This window comes from Neolamprologus multifasciatus, chromosome 17 (genome assembly GCF_963576455.1).
Source record: "Neolamprologus multifasciatus chromosome 17, fNeoMul1.2, whole genome shotgun sequence".
In the NCBI taxonomy this organism is placed as follows: domain Eukaryota; kingdom Metazoa; phylum Chordata; class Actinopteri; order Cichliformes; family Cichlidae; genus Neolamprologus; species Neolamprologus multifasciatus.
Genome location: NC_140455.1, coordinates 31,449,782 through 31,461,789, shown reverse-complemented (window position 1 = coordinate 31,461,789; position 12,008 = coordinate 31,449,782). Strand labels below are relative to the sequence as shown.

The following is a 12,008-nucleotide window of genomic DNA, read 5'->3' as shown; positions in this document are numbered from 1 at the left end:
TAGGTTTGAATTAGCCGTGGTGTGGAGAATATGAGAGTTTGAGTTTTCCATATAATGAGTTTATTATTCTTTGCTAGAATGCCATTTTCCTGAATTAATTTGATCAGGTCTTTTTTTTTTAAAGGTGTAATTGGTATCAAGTTGAATGGTGTTTTAGTCATGAATGGATAGCCACTATGTCAGCAGTGAACCCAGAAGGCTGAGGTAATCGGAGGTCCGTAAAGTCCACTTAAAAGCTCCACGTCACAACAGCTTCTGGGGATTATTCCCAAACTTTCCCTGTTATCTAATTCACGGTCAGCATCTAATTTTTCATCCGGCACGAAAGCATTTTTATTGCTACTTGTGAGTGCATTGATGGGATTCCTTGGATGTTAGATAGCGGGTTGTTGCATAGCATATACAGGTGTTGTGCTCTTTTGACTGCAAGTGAAGCTTGTCTCTTTGCCATTCAACTGTGTAGCCGTGGTTCTGGGAATGATAATCTCTTTGGCAGAGCTGGAGCTGTGGGATCCTCAGACACTACGGATCACTGTCATAAATGGGTTTCAGATTCATCCCCTAACAGGAAATCTGAATGCACGAGACGACTATTGAATCCCCCCCTCGCCTTTTTTTCTTTTTTGGCCGTTGCTTTAGCTTGATGACATCCCAGTGGCCAAGAAGATAAAACAAAAAAACAAAAAACCCACAACAACTCAGTAGCATGTACTTTTCTCCTAGTAGGAATCTAATTAAACCGTAGCTGCCTTTTACTATATGATAATATCTACTGCTGTGAAAAAAGAGAAGTTGTCTTCCATGCTCTATTCTTTCATCTCCTTCCAATCTGCTGTATAACAGGTAAACTGCTGTGAGCTGCACTTGCTTGTTTAAATTTATCCATCTCAGCTGAGCCTTTGATTTCAGCAACTCGTTTAATTCAAATATGTTTTTGAAGAAAAGCTATTTTTCTTTCTTTCTTTCTTTTTTTTTAGAATTGGGGGGTGGGCATCGGAGGCAGCTGCGGTGGTGGGGGAAAATAAGAGGAGGCACTGGAGGGCCAATTTAACCTGGAGTGTCTGTCGCTAGTCTACCAGCTCCTTCGCTTCAAGAGGCCCAGTTAGCTTGAACTGTCTGACTTCTGTCATTTCGATCTCTTTTTATTTTTCTGCTGTAATGTATACTTTAATTCCCGCCCACCTGCCGTCTGTGTGTAGCTACGGCGTCGGCAGAAGCAGCTGGAGGGGAGGCGCAGGTATCATTAAGCCTTTGAGAGGCACCAGCGGAACAGTGCAGAGTGCTATACGTGGCTCCTCGCGGCGCGTGTTGATATTTTTGGGCCCAGTGAATGCACAGCCTAGTTTATTTTCAATAGAAGCGATGGCTGGGTTTGGCCAGAGTGTCCCCTCCAGCTGCTTACTTGGGCTGTTGATATTGAGTCAAGCAAACACTCTCTCAGGGATGTCCTGTTGGGCACTCGGCCAGAGTTGCAAATGGAAGTCACATGTGGAGAATCCCAGAGGAAGGCGAAGAGGCCTTAATTCACACACATTACCAATAATAATCAACTGTGGCAGTACTGGTCTTACTGGAAGCAAAGCCTTTCATTAATCACTGATTTAAAAATGTTGTATTTCTTACAATAGCAGCAAACAAACAAAAGTCAACACATTTATTATGATGTTTACTATGATTGCAACAATCGGGGACCCCTCCACTTCTCTTGTGTTTTTTTTTTTTCTTTTTCTTTTTTGGCTTTCAAACACATATGCAAATATATTTGGACACTGTCATTATCATCCACTTAATAGGCATTTCATGAGGGATTTTCTGAATGCACGGTGCAGGGCAAGTTGCCATGGATACCCCGGTGCTTAAGTACAGTATATTAAAATGGTGCTGCCTTCCAACCACTTATATAATCACCGGTCTGTAATGGTCTTTGCTCTGTGGCCATAAGCAACATATCATGTGATCAGCATTGACCAGGACTAGTAAGAGCCCTACCCCCTCATTATGCCTTATTTGGCTTATTCATTTCATTCTTTGTAGGCAGGACTTAGTGGAACAGGAATTGTGCTTGTGGAACATTTATGTGACAACTTATGAAAGGAGCTTGTGTGTGTGTGTGTGTGTGTGTGTGTGTGTGTGTGACATGAATTTATTTCCAAAAATGGGAAAATTAAAAGAGGACATTTTAAACCTTATATTGAAAAGTCAGGATTATTGACCTCATGTTACACGTGTATATAAAAATAACATATTCATTTTTTTTTCAATGCAAGTGTAGCATATGTATAATATAAATAGAAACTTGAGTTAACCATAAAGTCATAAATGCAATTTAAGGGCTCATCACCATCCCTGCTTAATTTATTTCCTCTGTGACAGTAAAATGTGTTTATAAAAGCCTTTAAAGTCTTCTGCAAGTTCAGTCTTGGCTGAGCACTTTCAGTGTCAAGTTGGAAGAATGTGCTTTGAGTAAACCAAAGTATTAAGACAAGCAAATCTTTTTACCTCTCTATAAAAAAAAGATTTTCAGAGGACTGACTATGAAAACCTTTATTTTTTAAATACAAAGTTTTTCCTCTCCGTAGTGGCGTAGAACTCAAAAGTTATTTCTTTTTAAGCCAACGATTCCTGCAGTGGTAAGGCTGCCCTTGCTAGCGTGCTTGGTGATGAATAATGACGGGTGCCCTACCAATTGTTCCAGGTGGCGCTAAATTTCTGGGAAGTTAGACAACATAAATAGACTTACTGAAAGGTTTGAAAGAAATTTACATATATTACACTTGTAATCTCTGAGAAATCTTTGTGTCTTTTGTCCTATTTTTTTTGTTTGTTTTATTTAAAAATTTGTGCATTATTTTGTAAATTCAATACATTTAGGCTAATACCTGTTAATAAAATTATAGCTGAAGATTGGCTCCTAGTAGCTGACCTTACAGCAGTGCATGTGCTTTTCAAGGCATACTTGACTTTGTCCCCAGTGCCAGTGTAGCTTTAATTAAAATAGCAGCGGTGTGTTTGTGTGCGTATAAACTATGGAAATTATAGCAGTGCTGGGAGATGGGAAGCATTTATTGCTATCATCAGTGTGGAGTTTGAGTGCATTTCAGATGCACTGCTCCTCCACTGCTGCTGCTTTTGCCGAGGTTGGTAACCAGCTGCTGCCACCATCGCCCCTCCCCACTGTACCCACTACACATGTCTATCTATCCATCTCCCCCATTTTCTCCCTCTTTCCCCTCTCACTGTTCTGCTGCCACCACATCAAGACGCTGGTGGGCCTGTTTGTCTCTGTTGACCTTGGCAGCAGAAAGCACTGGAAGAAGAGACGTGGGGAACAAATACCTGAAGGGAGAAGGCACAGAATTGTCACAGAAGTGTAGAAACAGGCATAGCATTCCCCCTAGTGAGGCAAATGTTTCTAAGGCCAGGGGCCTCGTGTTTGTCTTTTCCAGTGGGGCACTCTGAGTAGTTTATTAAAGGGGCTGAAGGAGCTTTCTAGCCTGAAGCCCTTAGCGCTGAAAGAGAAATGGGAGAAATTACTGGCATAATGTGGATGCTTAGAGCAATTAACAGCAGTTGTTTAATGTTAGCCCCTTTTGACTCTCTCCGTCGCTGTCTCTGTTTTTTTTTTCTCTTGCTTGCTTTTCCACTCTTGTCATCTCTCTTTCTCTCGCCTGCTTCAGCTCCCACGGTCTCTTTCAGCCTGTCATGATTGTTTGGTGTTTACCTTTCCTGGCTCAGAGCTCAGACAGTTGACACTAATGAAAATGATACTTTTTTTTTTTTTGGGTCTGTGTTTGTCTCTTAATAATGATATCATACAGCTAAAATATGCTCCAACAGAGCCGGGGAGATAATGTGCTATTCAGAGGCTGTTAAATTATACCAGTGCGCCGCTCTGAGCTGTGAGTTCAAGTGGTCTTTACCCCGCGTTGGGGGCTACATCTTTGCCTAAATAAATCTGTCATAGTTGCCCCGGGTGCCGCTCTTTAAAACAGAAGATTCTTGCACTCCCTATAACCTCTTGCGGCTGCCTGTATGCTCGCACATGTGTGTGTCCGTTAGTGTGAATTTAATTTTAAAGTTGCATCTGTGCCAGATTTCGATGTGTATTTGCATTTGATTGTGTGGCACAAACTTACATAGGCAAAGGAATAAATAAAAGTCCTCTCTTGTATTAAATCTCTCAGGCCCATGTGGCACTGCAAGCTGGTGGCAGATGGACTAGCTTTCGGCATCTGTTGTGTGCAGACTGGGGGCTTTGTACTCCTCTCTCCTGGGGAAGACCGAGCCTTTCTTCTTGCCAGTAGATTCCTGTCTGTTGGAGCGACTAAGAAAAACATCTGTGGCATGCAAGGGAGAGGGAGGGAGAAAAAGGGGAGAGAAAGAGGAGGAAAAAAAATTGACAAAAAGATTGGCAAACACCATTAGCCCTAAATGTTCCGTCTCATTGCCTGTTGTGCGTTGTTTACAATGGGGGAAACACGTCAATACATCACACGCAGCACATCTGATCCCAGCCGAGGCTCGTTCAGCTCGTTTCAGCTTTTGTCAGCGTCTTTAGCCGGCGATAGGGATTGGCAGCTTTGCACTTCTAGTAATAGATACTGACCTAATTCATTAGGCTTCAAATATGTGAATGTAACATTTGTACAAGCACATTTTCTCCTTTTATCAAGTAGTAAACCAAGCCTTTAAACATTCTGGCTGAGGGAGAAAAGCTGTGAAATGTTTGTCAGCTTGTGTGTTAATTTTTTTTTCTTTTTTCTCTCTGTATATCTTGTTATATTTCTTCCTTCCCTTCCCGTAACTGTTTTGTTTGGCCAATCATTTACTTTTAAAAATACCTTTTGTTAAGGTATTTCTAACAGTTTTAATGATCATCTTAGAAAAATAGTAAGCAAGCATTCGGCATGTGGCGGTCTCGCCAGTTTTCAACCTTTTGTCGTCTCCCTCCCCTCTCAGATTCCTCCAGTACCCCCCCCCCCCCCATTTCTTTGCCAACTCTCGCCACCCTCCGCCCCCTCCTCTCTGCTCCCCACGACCAGCCCCCCTACCCCGCCGATCAAGCCACTGGTTTTTGTGTACTATTGGTCCTCAGGCGTCAAAACAATCCAGCGGGGCTGCCTGACTTGTTTTAATTAGGCAGCACTGAAACGGCAACTGTCTCTCAGACGTGACCAGGCAGAGGTGCTCTCCCCTCGCACTACTGTAAATACCGCTGTAAATACTTCTCTGGTGATGTCTTTGACAGTAAGCGTCAGCTAGTTACTCTACTTTTTTTTCTTCCTTTTTTGCCTCCACTTTCCTGCCGTCTGTTTTCCGCTACTGGCATTTTCCCCCTTCTCTTCATTTTTGATGCACCGTAATGCTCTCAGGTTTCTGAGAATACTTCTTCAAATGCTTCTTACCAGGGAGAGTGGATTTCTCAGTCATTGTTTAAAAGGTAGGTCATTTTATCTGCCTCTTTTGGACTATTTATGACTTAGTTTTGTGTTAACGTAGCAGTGCTTCGTGATGTCGTGGAACTTGGAAATACACCGATGTGATATGGCTTAATTGTTTTTAAGTGCCCCGTGCACAGTATGGAGGCTACCGACTGCCGCTGAGCCCTTCACTAATCCCATTCAGACTCTTTGAATCCACACACACACACACACTTTGACATGCACACAATCGGAGCTGAAAGGAAAAGCACTAGTATAAAGCCAGACACACATACCTTTGCGGCGAGTGCACCTCTCTCTTCTCGTACTTCTGTCCCCCTCTTGTCTCAGCAATGCCGACTACACAGAGCAAAGGAGAGAGCAGGTCCGGCAGGTTGCGCGCAAGAGCGATAGTGTGTGCGCACTTGCACGAGGGAGAGAGAAAGAGAGAGACAGAGAGCGTGTGCTCAGAGAAGCAGATGTGCGATTAGAGCGAGAGCAGCGCGAGCCTCCCTGGTAAGCATGCAGGCGAGATGCAAGGGGAGAGCCGGCGAACATCCTGTGACGAGTCACAGCAGTCCCCGTGTGAAGATCCCCACACACTCTCACATACACACACTCTCTCAGTCATACACAGGACCCACCCACACGCAGAGTTCCTGCACACACACACACACACTTAGACATTTGCACACGGATGCACATGCTTTATTGCTACTTTTTAGAAGTAGCTGAGATAAATAAAAAAAAATTTCTCTCAGATTTATTTTCTAAAAATGCACCAAAAGCAGAGCTTTACCTAGTAATTGCGGTATTGCTCGTTTCCACTAAACCGGCGAATGAAATGATTAAGTGGTGTTTTCCTGTAATTGCGAAATTTCATTATCTTCAGACTTAAAAAAAAATGATGGTCTAATTATATCCAGTGCGGCGAGAGAAAGAAGCCACCGTCTCTCTGTCATAAATTTCCATTTTGTACACTACACCCCCTCACCCACACCCCCACCTCCCTCCTTCCACACACACACATGCGCGCACACACGCATACACACGCCCTCCGCTGTCCCTCTCCCATTCTTTTCCTTCTCTCCCCCAACTCAAGCCTCCTCTTTCGGGCCTGCATGTCCGACCTGCACAAGGGCCCCCCGATCGGTAATTGCCCCGGTGACAACTGGAAATGATAGAATAATTGTCAGGAGAGGCGTCTGGGCTTTCTCTTTTTTTTTTTTCCCCCTTCTTTTTTCCTTTTTTTTTTTTAATGGGGCGAGTGTGATTTAAGTATGCATGAATGGTACAGTGGTGGTGAGGTGGCAAGAGAGGGAGAGGAGAGGAAAGGAGAAGGGGGGAACTGGGGCGGGGGCTGTGTGGCGGGTGGCGGGTGGCGAGAAGTGTAGGGGGGGTTGGTGGTGGGGGGTGGCTTGTTTATGATGCCATCCCCCATAAACACGGCTAAAGTGATGACACAGATAGTGTTGCCTCTTCACACGGTGACACCAGTCGACTTGGGGCCGTTGCAGCTAGACACCCTCGGCGGTGGCAGAGCCAAGTACTCTGTTCCTCGGTCAAGCTCTCTGGCACTTCTCACCTTCAGGTAAAAAAAAGGAAGAAAAAAAAAGTCAGGCAGACCGTCCATCCATCTATTTATCCATCAATCCATCCATCATTCATCCAGCCATCAATCCTCTGTCACCCATAGTCGACTTCAGGCTCTTGGCTGTGTTTAATGGTTGTATTTTATTGCCGGGCTGTGTCTCCTGCCTTCCCCGTTGGTCGTCCCACTGTGTAACCGTTCAGCCTTGGTCTGCGGGCTCTGTTAATCTGCTGCTTAATTAGTGTTGATGAATGGCTCAGTGTGTATGGCTGTGTGTGTGTCTATGTGCATGCGTACAAGTGAGCACGTGTGTGCTGGTTTTGGCTTTGTGTGTGTGTGTGTGTGTGTTTGAATGAATTTGTGTGTGTGTGTGTGTGTGTGTGTGTGTGTGTGTGTGCATGAACTTGCTGTGGTATTTTCTGCTCTTGTACTATTTGGATAGTGTGTGTGTGTGAGTATGTGTGTTTTTCAGATGTTGCTACTCGCTTGCTAAGCTAATCATTGATCATTAAAATCAAGAGGACAGTGATGCACCACTATGATTAAGCCGAATAAAAGGGCACAGCCACTCAATAACCTTTCATAAGCTAATAACAATCAAATATTAATCAGCTGCAGATATGTGTTCTGAGAGGGCAAAGCTGTTACTTGAAGTTTGACTTATTTGTTTTTCTCCCATCTCTTTGCGTGTGGAGGGGAGAAAAAAATCCCAAACTCTTTGGAGCAGACATTTAGTTTGAAGAGGAGAGAGGTCACAAGACTGATAATTGGTGAAGCACTAATTATCTTTATCAAAGGCGAGTGGGATCATTTGTTTACTTAAATATTGATGAGGGTGAGCAAGGCATGGTATTGGGCTATTGTGGGCATATTATTAACATTTTATAGGGCTTTGTGCAGGAATGTGAAAGGGACTCCTCTTCATAATTTAATACTCTAATGCATAATGAGCTATGTGATTAGTTCACATGGAGAATTGGCCAAACTCCATTTTGAAGGCAGATAATTTACATTGTTCTCTAGAGTCTGGCATATAATAGGTTCTTTAGCGCTATAAAATTAAATGCTACACATTTTATATTTCAGCTCACAAATCCCCCTGGCAGTATTCAGTTTTAAGTCTTCTTTTTCTGTTTTCTTCTATTCCTCCCCAAAAAAGAAATAAAAAGGTGGGGAAGTGAAATTTAAAATTGTTCGACTAAAACACATGTTTACCTACATGTTTTATTTAGAATGCACACTCACCAATTAACACTGTTCATTAGCAGAGCTGCGTTATTTGTTTTGAAAGTTTAACCAATCACTTTGTTATGCTAATTGTGATGTAATTTAATTTGAGTTCCCGTAATGATGATGCCGCTATTATCCACATAAATGATGCAGTTAAGCAGCACGGCCTCATTTGCATGTGCTTGAAGGGAGAGAGGCTGAAAGGAGCCGGCTCCCGTATCACTCAGCTTTAATTTTCCACCTCTGTTCACTGCTGCCCTTTGGGTCTTCCTGGCCTGTCACCGGCTATTGATGATCAGCACTTTTATCTGATTATTATTTTTTATTTTATTATTTTTTTGGACTTTCAGACAAAGTGGCCTTTTATTTGCCTGCTAACAGATTTCTATGACTACAATCTGGGGAGATTAAGCGATCGAAATACGAGGTGTTTACAAAATGCGGATGAAAATTTCCCTGCTGATTGTATTAAACATTAAGGTAACAGTTGATTTGCGTGCGCACACCTGCATGGATGCCTTGCTTTTCATTTTCAGTGTCTCTGTTTTGGCTGTTGGGGGGGAGGGGGGGAGGTGTGTGAAGGCGAGGGGGGGGGGGTGCGTCTTGAATTTAACATTTTCACATCAAAGTGGTTCTTTGTTGGTGCTCTGGCTTAATTTTTAATCTGTTGATTCCATCAGGATTTCTTGGATTGGGCATTATTGTGATGTGATTTGGACACTCAGGTATGTTTTATTTTAAAGCAGGGGTGCAGTCAAGCAGTCTATGCATACACACACTCAGCGGTCTCTGTATATATATATATTTTTTCTTTTTTTTAATCCTAAGAAGAGCGGGATCGTTTCTTCTTTTTCTTCCGAGTCCCCAACCTTTCTGTGCAGAAAGTCCAACTAAGCCAAAGTTAAGGACATCTCATTATCTGTTTTGTCGTTGGCTAGACTTTAGTAATTTTCCTCAGAAGAGATGATTTCCCCCCCCCCCCCCCCCCTTACCAAACCCACCTTTTTATGCTTCTAATTGGTTACATAAATCTTGTCTGGTATGAATGAGGAATGTTGCGGTGTTGTCAACTGCAATCTTCACCCTTATTTACCAATTCATTAAGATCTATCGATGCAGGACTGCTGAGAGGGAATGACAACATAAATCAGAGCTCGAGACATAATGGCCCTAATCAACCAGAAATAACTGGAAACGTCACAATGAGCTATGTCTCTGTAGCTGTGTCAGACGCGGCTGGCTCCCCTGCGCCCGTCCGCTGGATCTGTGGAGAGGAGCGGCGAGTCAGACCCATCCAACTGTCATTAGCTCCTCTGATTTTTCTCAGCAAGAACACCAGAGCAACGTGAAGAATTTTGTCCATTTACTTCTTTTTTTTTTCTTATCCAGTCCTTGCAATGTGTCAGAGCAGCTCAGTTTTGATCACTTACAGTATTTTCTGAGTGAAACACTTCCAGATACGATGTCTATAAACACAGTTAGGTCTGGAGTGCCTTGTATTCGCCGCGCACCTCCTCTCCTCGTGATAAAGATTATTGCACGAGACAATGAGGCCTCCCCTCTTTATAGGTCAATTAGCCCTGATTAGGTGGGCTGAGTTAATTAATGAAATTGGCAAATATGCAAATGAGAGCCGACTGATCGGGCTTTCGTCACTGTCTCGCTCGCCCACAGCGGCAGGGCTGTCTACAGCTTCAACAGAACGAGGTGCCTGATAGGTAACATGTAAATGATATGGGTCGAGCCTAAATGCAGGAGAGGACTAGTCTCTCTCCTCCTCTTTTTCCATCAGGGGACAAGCCGTGCTGCACTACTATTTCAAAGAAGTGTGCATTTATTACTATACCACGTAAATCTATTAATAGTAAAATATTTTGTTTATAATTTTTTTTCTTGATTTTTAATGAGATACTAGTGGATTTTATTTTATTAATACCAATGCTTGCCTTTCATATCCATTTATATTAGTAACTGGATAGCTGGTGTACAATGAATATTTTGCTATTATTATATTTCAGAGCTGGTTGCATTCACATAACATTAATTTGTATTAACGCAGTATCATTCCCACTATTCCTGAGTGCCTCTTGCATTTGAATCTAAAGAGACATTGTGCAGATTGTACAATTGAACATGCACTTTACACTCTTTCCTATGGTTCTCTTTGTCATTTTATTCACCCCCTTTCTTTCTTTCTTTCCACTTTCTGTTCTCCACTCTGACACACTCTCACACATCCATTCAGGGACACTTACATACTGTGGCAAATAGTCTGTCTTTTATCTTATTCTTTCTCATCTCTTTATTGTAAATAGAAGAGAATTAAGTTCTGAACATTCTTGACTGAATGTCTCCTATCACAGAACTACAATTTATTGTCAGCTCAAATGAAGAATTGAAATATGACTGAGGTTTTTCTCAGTGTAGGGGCTCATTGGACAGGAGATAACCACATTTGATTCCGTTGCTTTGAATAATGTTAATCCGGAAAAAAGCAAAGTCCATTATTCATATTCATCTCTTTTCATTTGGCCCCACTCCTGATTTTGTAAATATGATTTCTTCAGCTACCACCCCCACACCCCCCCACACCCCTTTTTTTTCCAAAGCAATCTTTATTCACCAGTGAACCACTTTTGAAATTCCTCTATCTGAGAGCAGAAACCATTACCATACACAGGTTTATAAGAAGTAGTCATTAATGCTCTTTTATGGTGGCCTTTTAGTGCCAAAAAGGAAGCTTTTAATTCTAAGGCACGGCAGTCTGGCTCTCCTTACTTAATCCGGAGGACTGGGTTGTGTCGAACGTAGCTTTCCAAGTGGTCGTTTTTCCATCTCAAACTCCAAACTCGCTACAAGAAGCTGTAGGCTGTAATGAATTGCTTGTGATGTCCCCCCCTCGTGCTGTGACAGCTCACTGGCAGGGAAAAAAAACAACAATTCATACTGAGGTACAAACAGATGTATGATCATAATCAAAGATTGTTTGAAGGCATAAAATTTGTAGATTAAGTTATTAAACTTTTTGCCAGTTATTATTCAAAATTCAGTGATTTTTTTTTGCATCGTTTTTTTCAGTCAAGCACATACGTGGCATTTTGATTTATTAAGCAATCTGAAGTATTGAATATGTGAGCTCTTGCCCTTGCCTAGTTACTTCTTTATTTTGTATGCATAGTAACTTATGGCAATGATGAATTAATTTCACTCAAGCACAGAATCTGTGATTATTTTAAATGGTAACCATATCTAGACTTGATCAGAGAGCTGTGAGGAGTCAGCAGACTGTGAAATGTAATTTCTATTATTATTAGATATATATATTTTTTTATTCTGAACTCACACACCAAAAGAATTCCATCCAACCACCTGAAATGTGAACCGATAATGAACGGACGTCTGGGATCACAGATTTACCGGTCACTTTTTTTTCCCCTCCGCCCTTTCTTTTGTGTCATCCTAATGAAAATATTTTTTGCAACTCATGCATGTAGAAGGTGAAAATGGATCTGTGTTTTAGATAGACACAGTGGAGAACATCCTCATGCTGAGAATGGATAGCCCAGGTACTCTGAACAAAAATTCCTCAGTGTTCCCCAGACTGTGTTGGAGCATAGGAGACAGCTGTGTATTCCCACTAGATGGATTGCCAGTGTCATAGTGTGTGTTTACTGCACATGATAGAGCGGGAGACAGGCCAGGTAATGAGGCTACATTAAGGGCTTTTAGAGCTCGCAAACAAAGATGGAGGGCTGCTTCTTTCCCCT

General features: G+C 42.3%; 1 protein-coding gene and 1 long non-coding RNA gene across 2 annotated transcripts in view; one reads left to right on the top strand and one right to left on the bottom strand.

Annotated features, from left to right (window-relative positions):
- Window positions 1–3,569: 3,569 nt before the first annotated feature.
- LOC146499656 (uncharacterized) lies at window positions 3,570–6,772 on the bottom strand. The gene is made up of 2 exons (XR_014870120.1): window positions 5,717–6,772; window positions 3,570–4,337 (listed from the first exon to the last, which is right to left on the bottom strand). It is a non-coding gene; the product is annotated as an uncharacterized LOC146499656 (long non-coding RNA).
- A 115-nt stretch (window positions 6,773–6,887) lies between these two features.
- The window catches only part of foxp2 (forkhead box P2), a 68,786-nt gene continuing 63,665 nt past the window's right edge, over window positions 6,888–12,008 (top strand). Inside the window, 1 exon segment of the mRNA XM_085137435.1 lies at window positions 6,888–7,011. The gene's annotated coding sequence lies outside the window, so the exon portion shown is untranslated.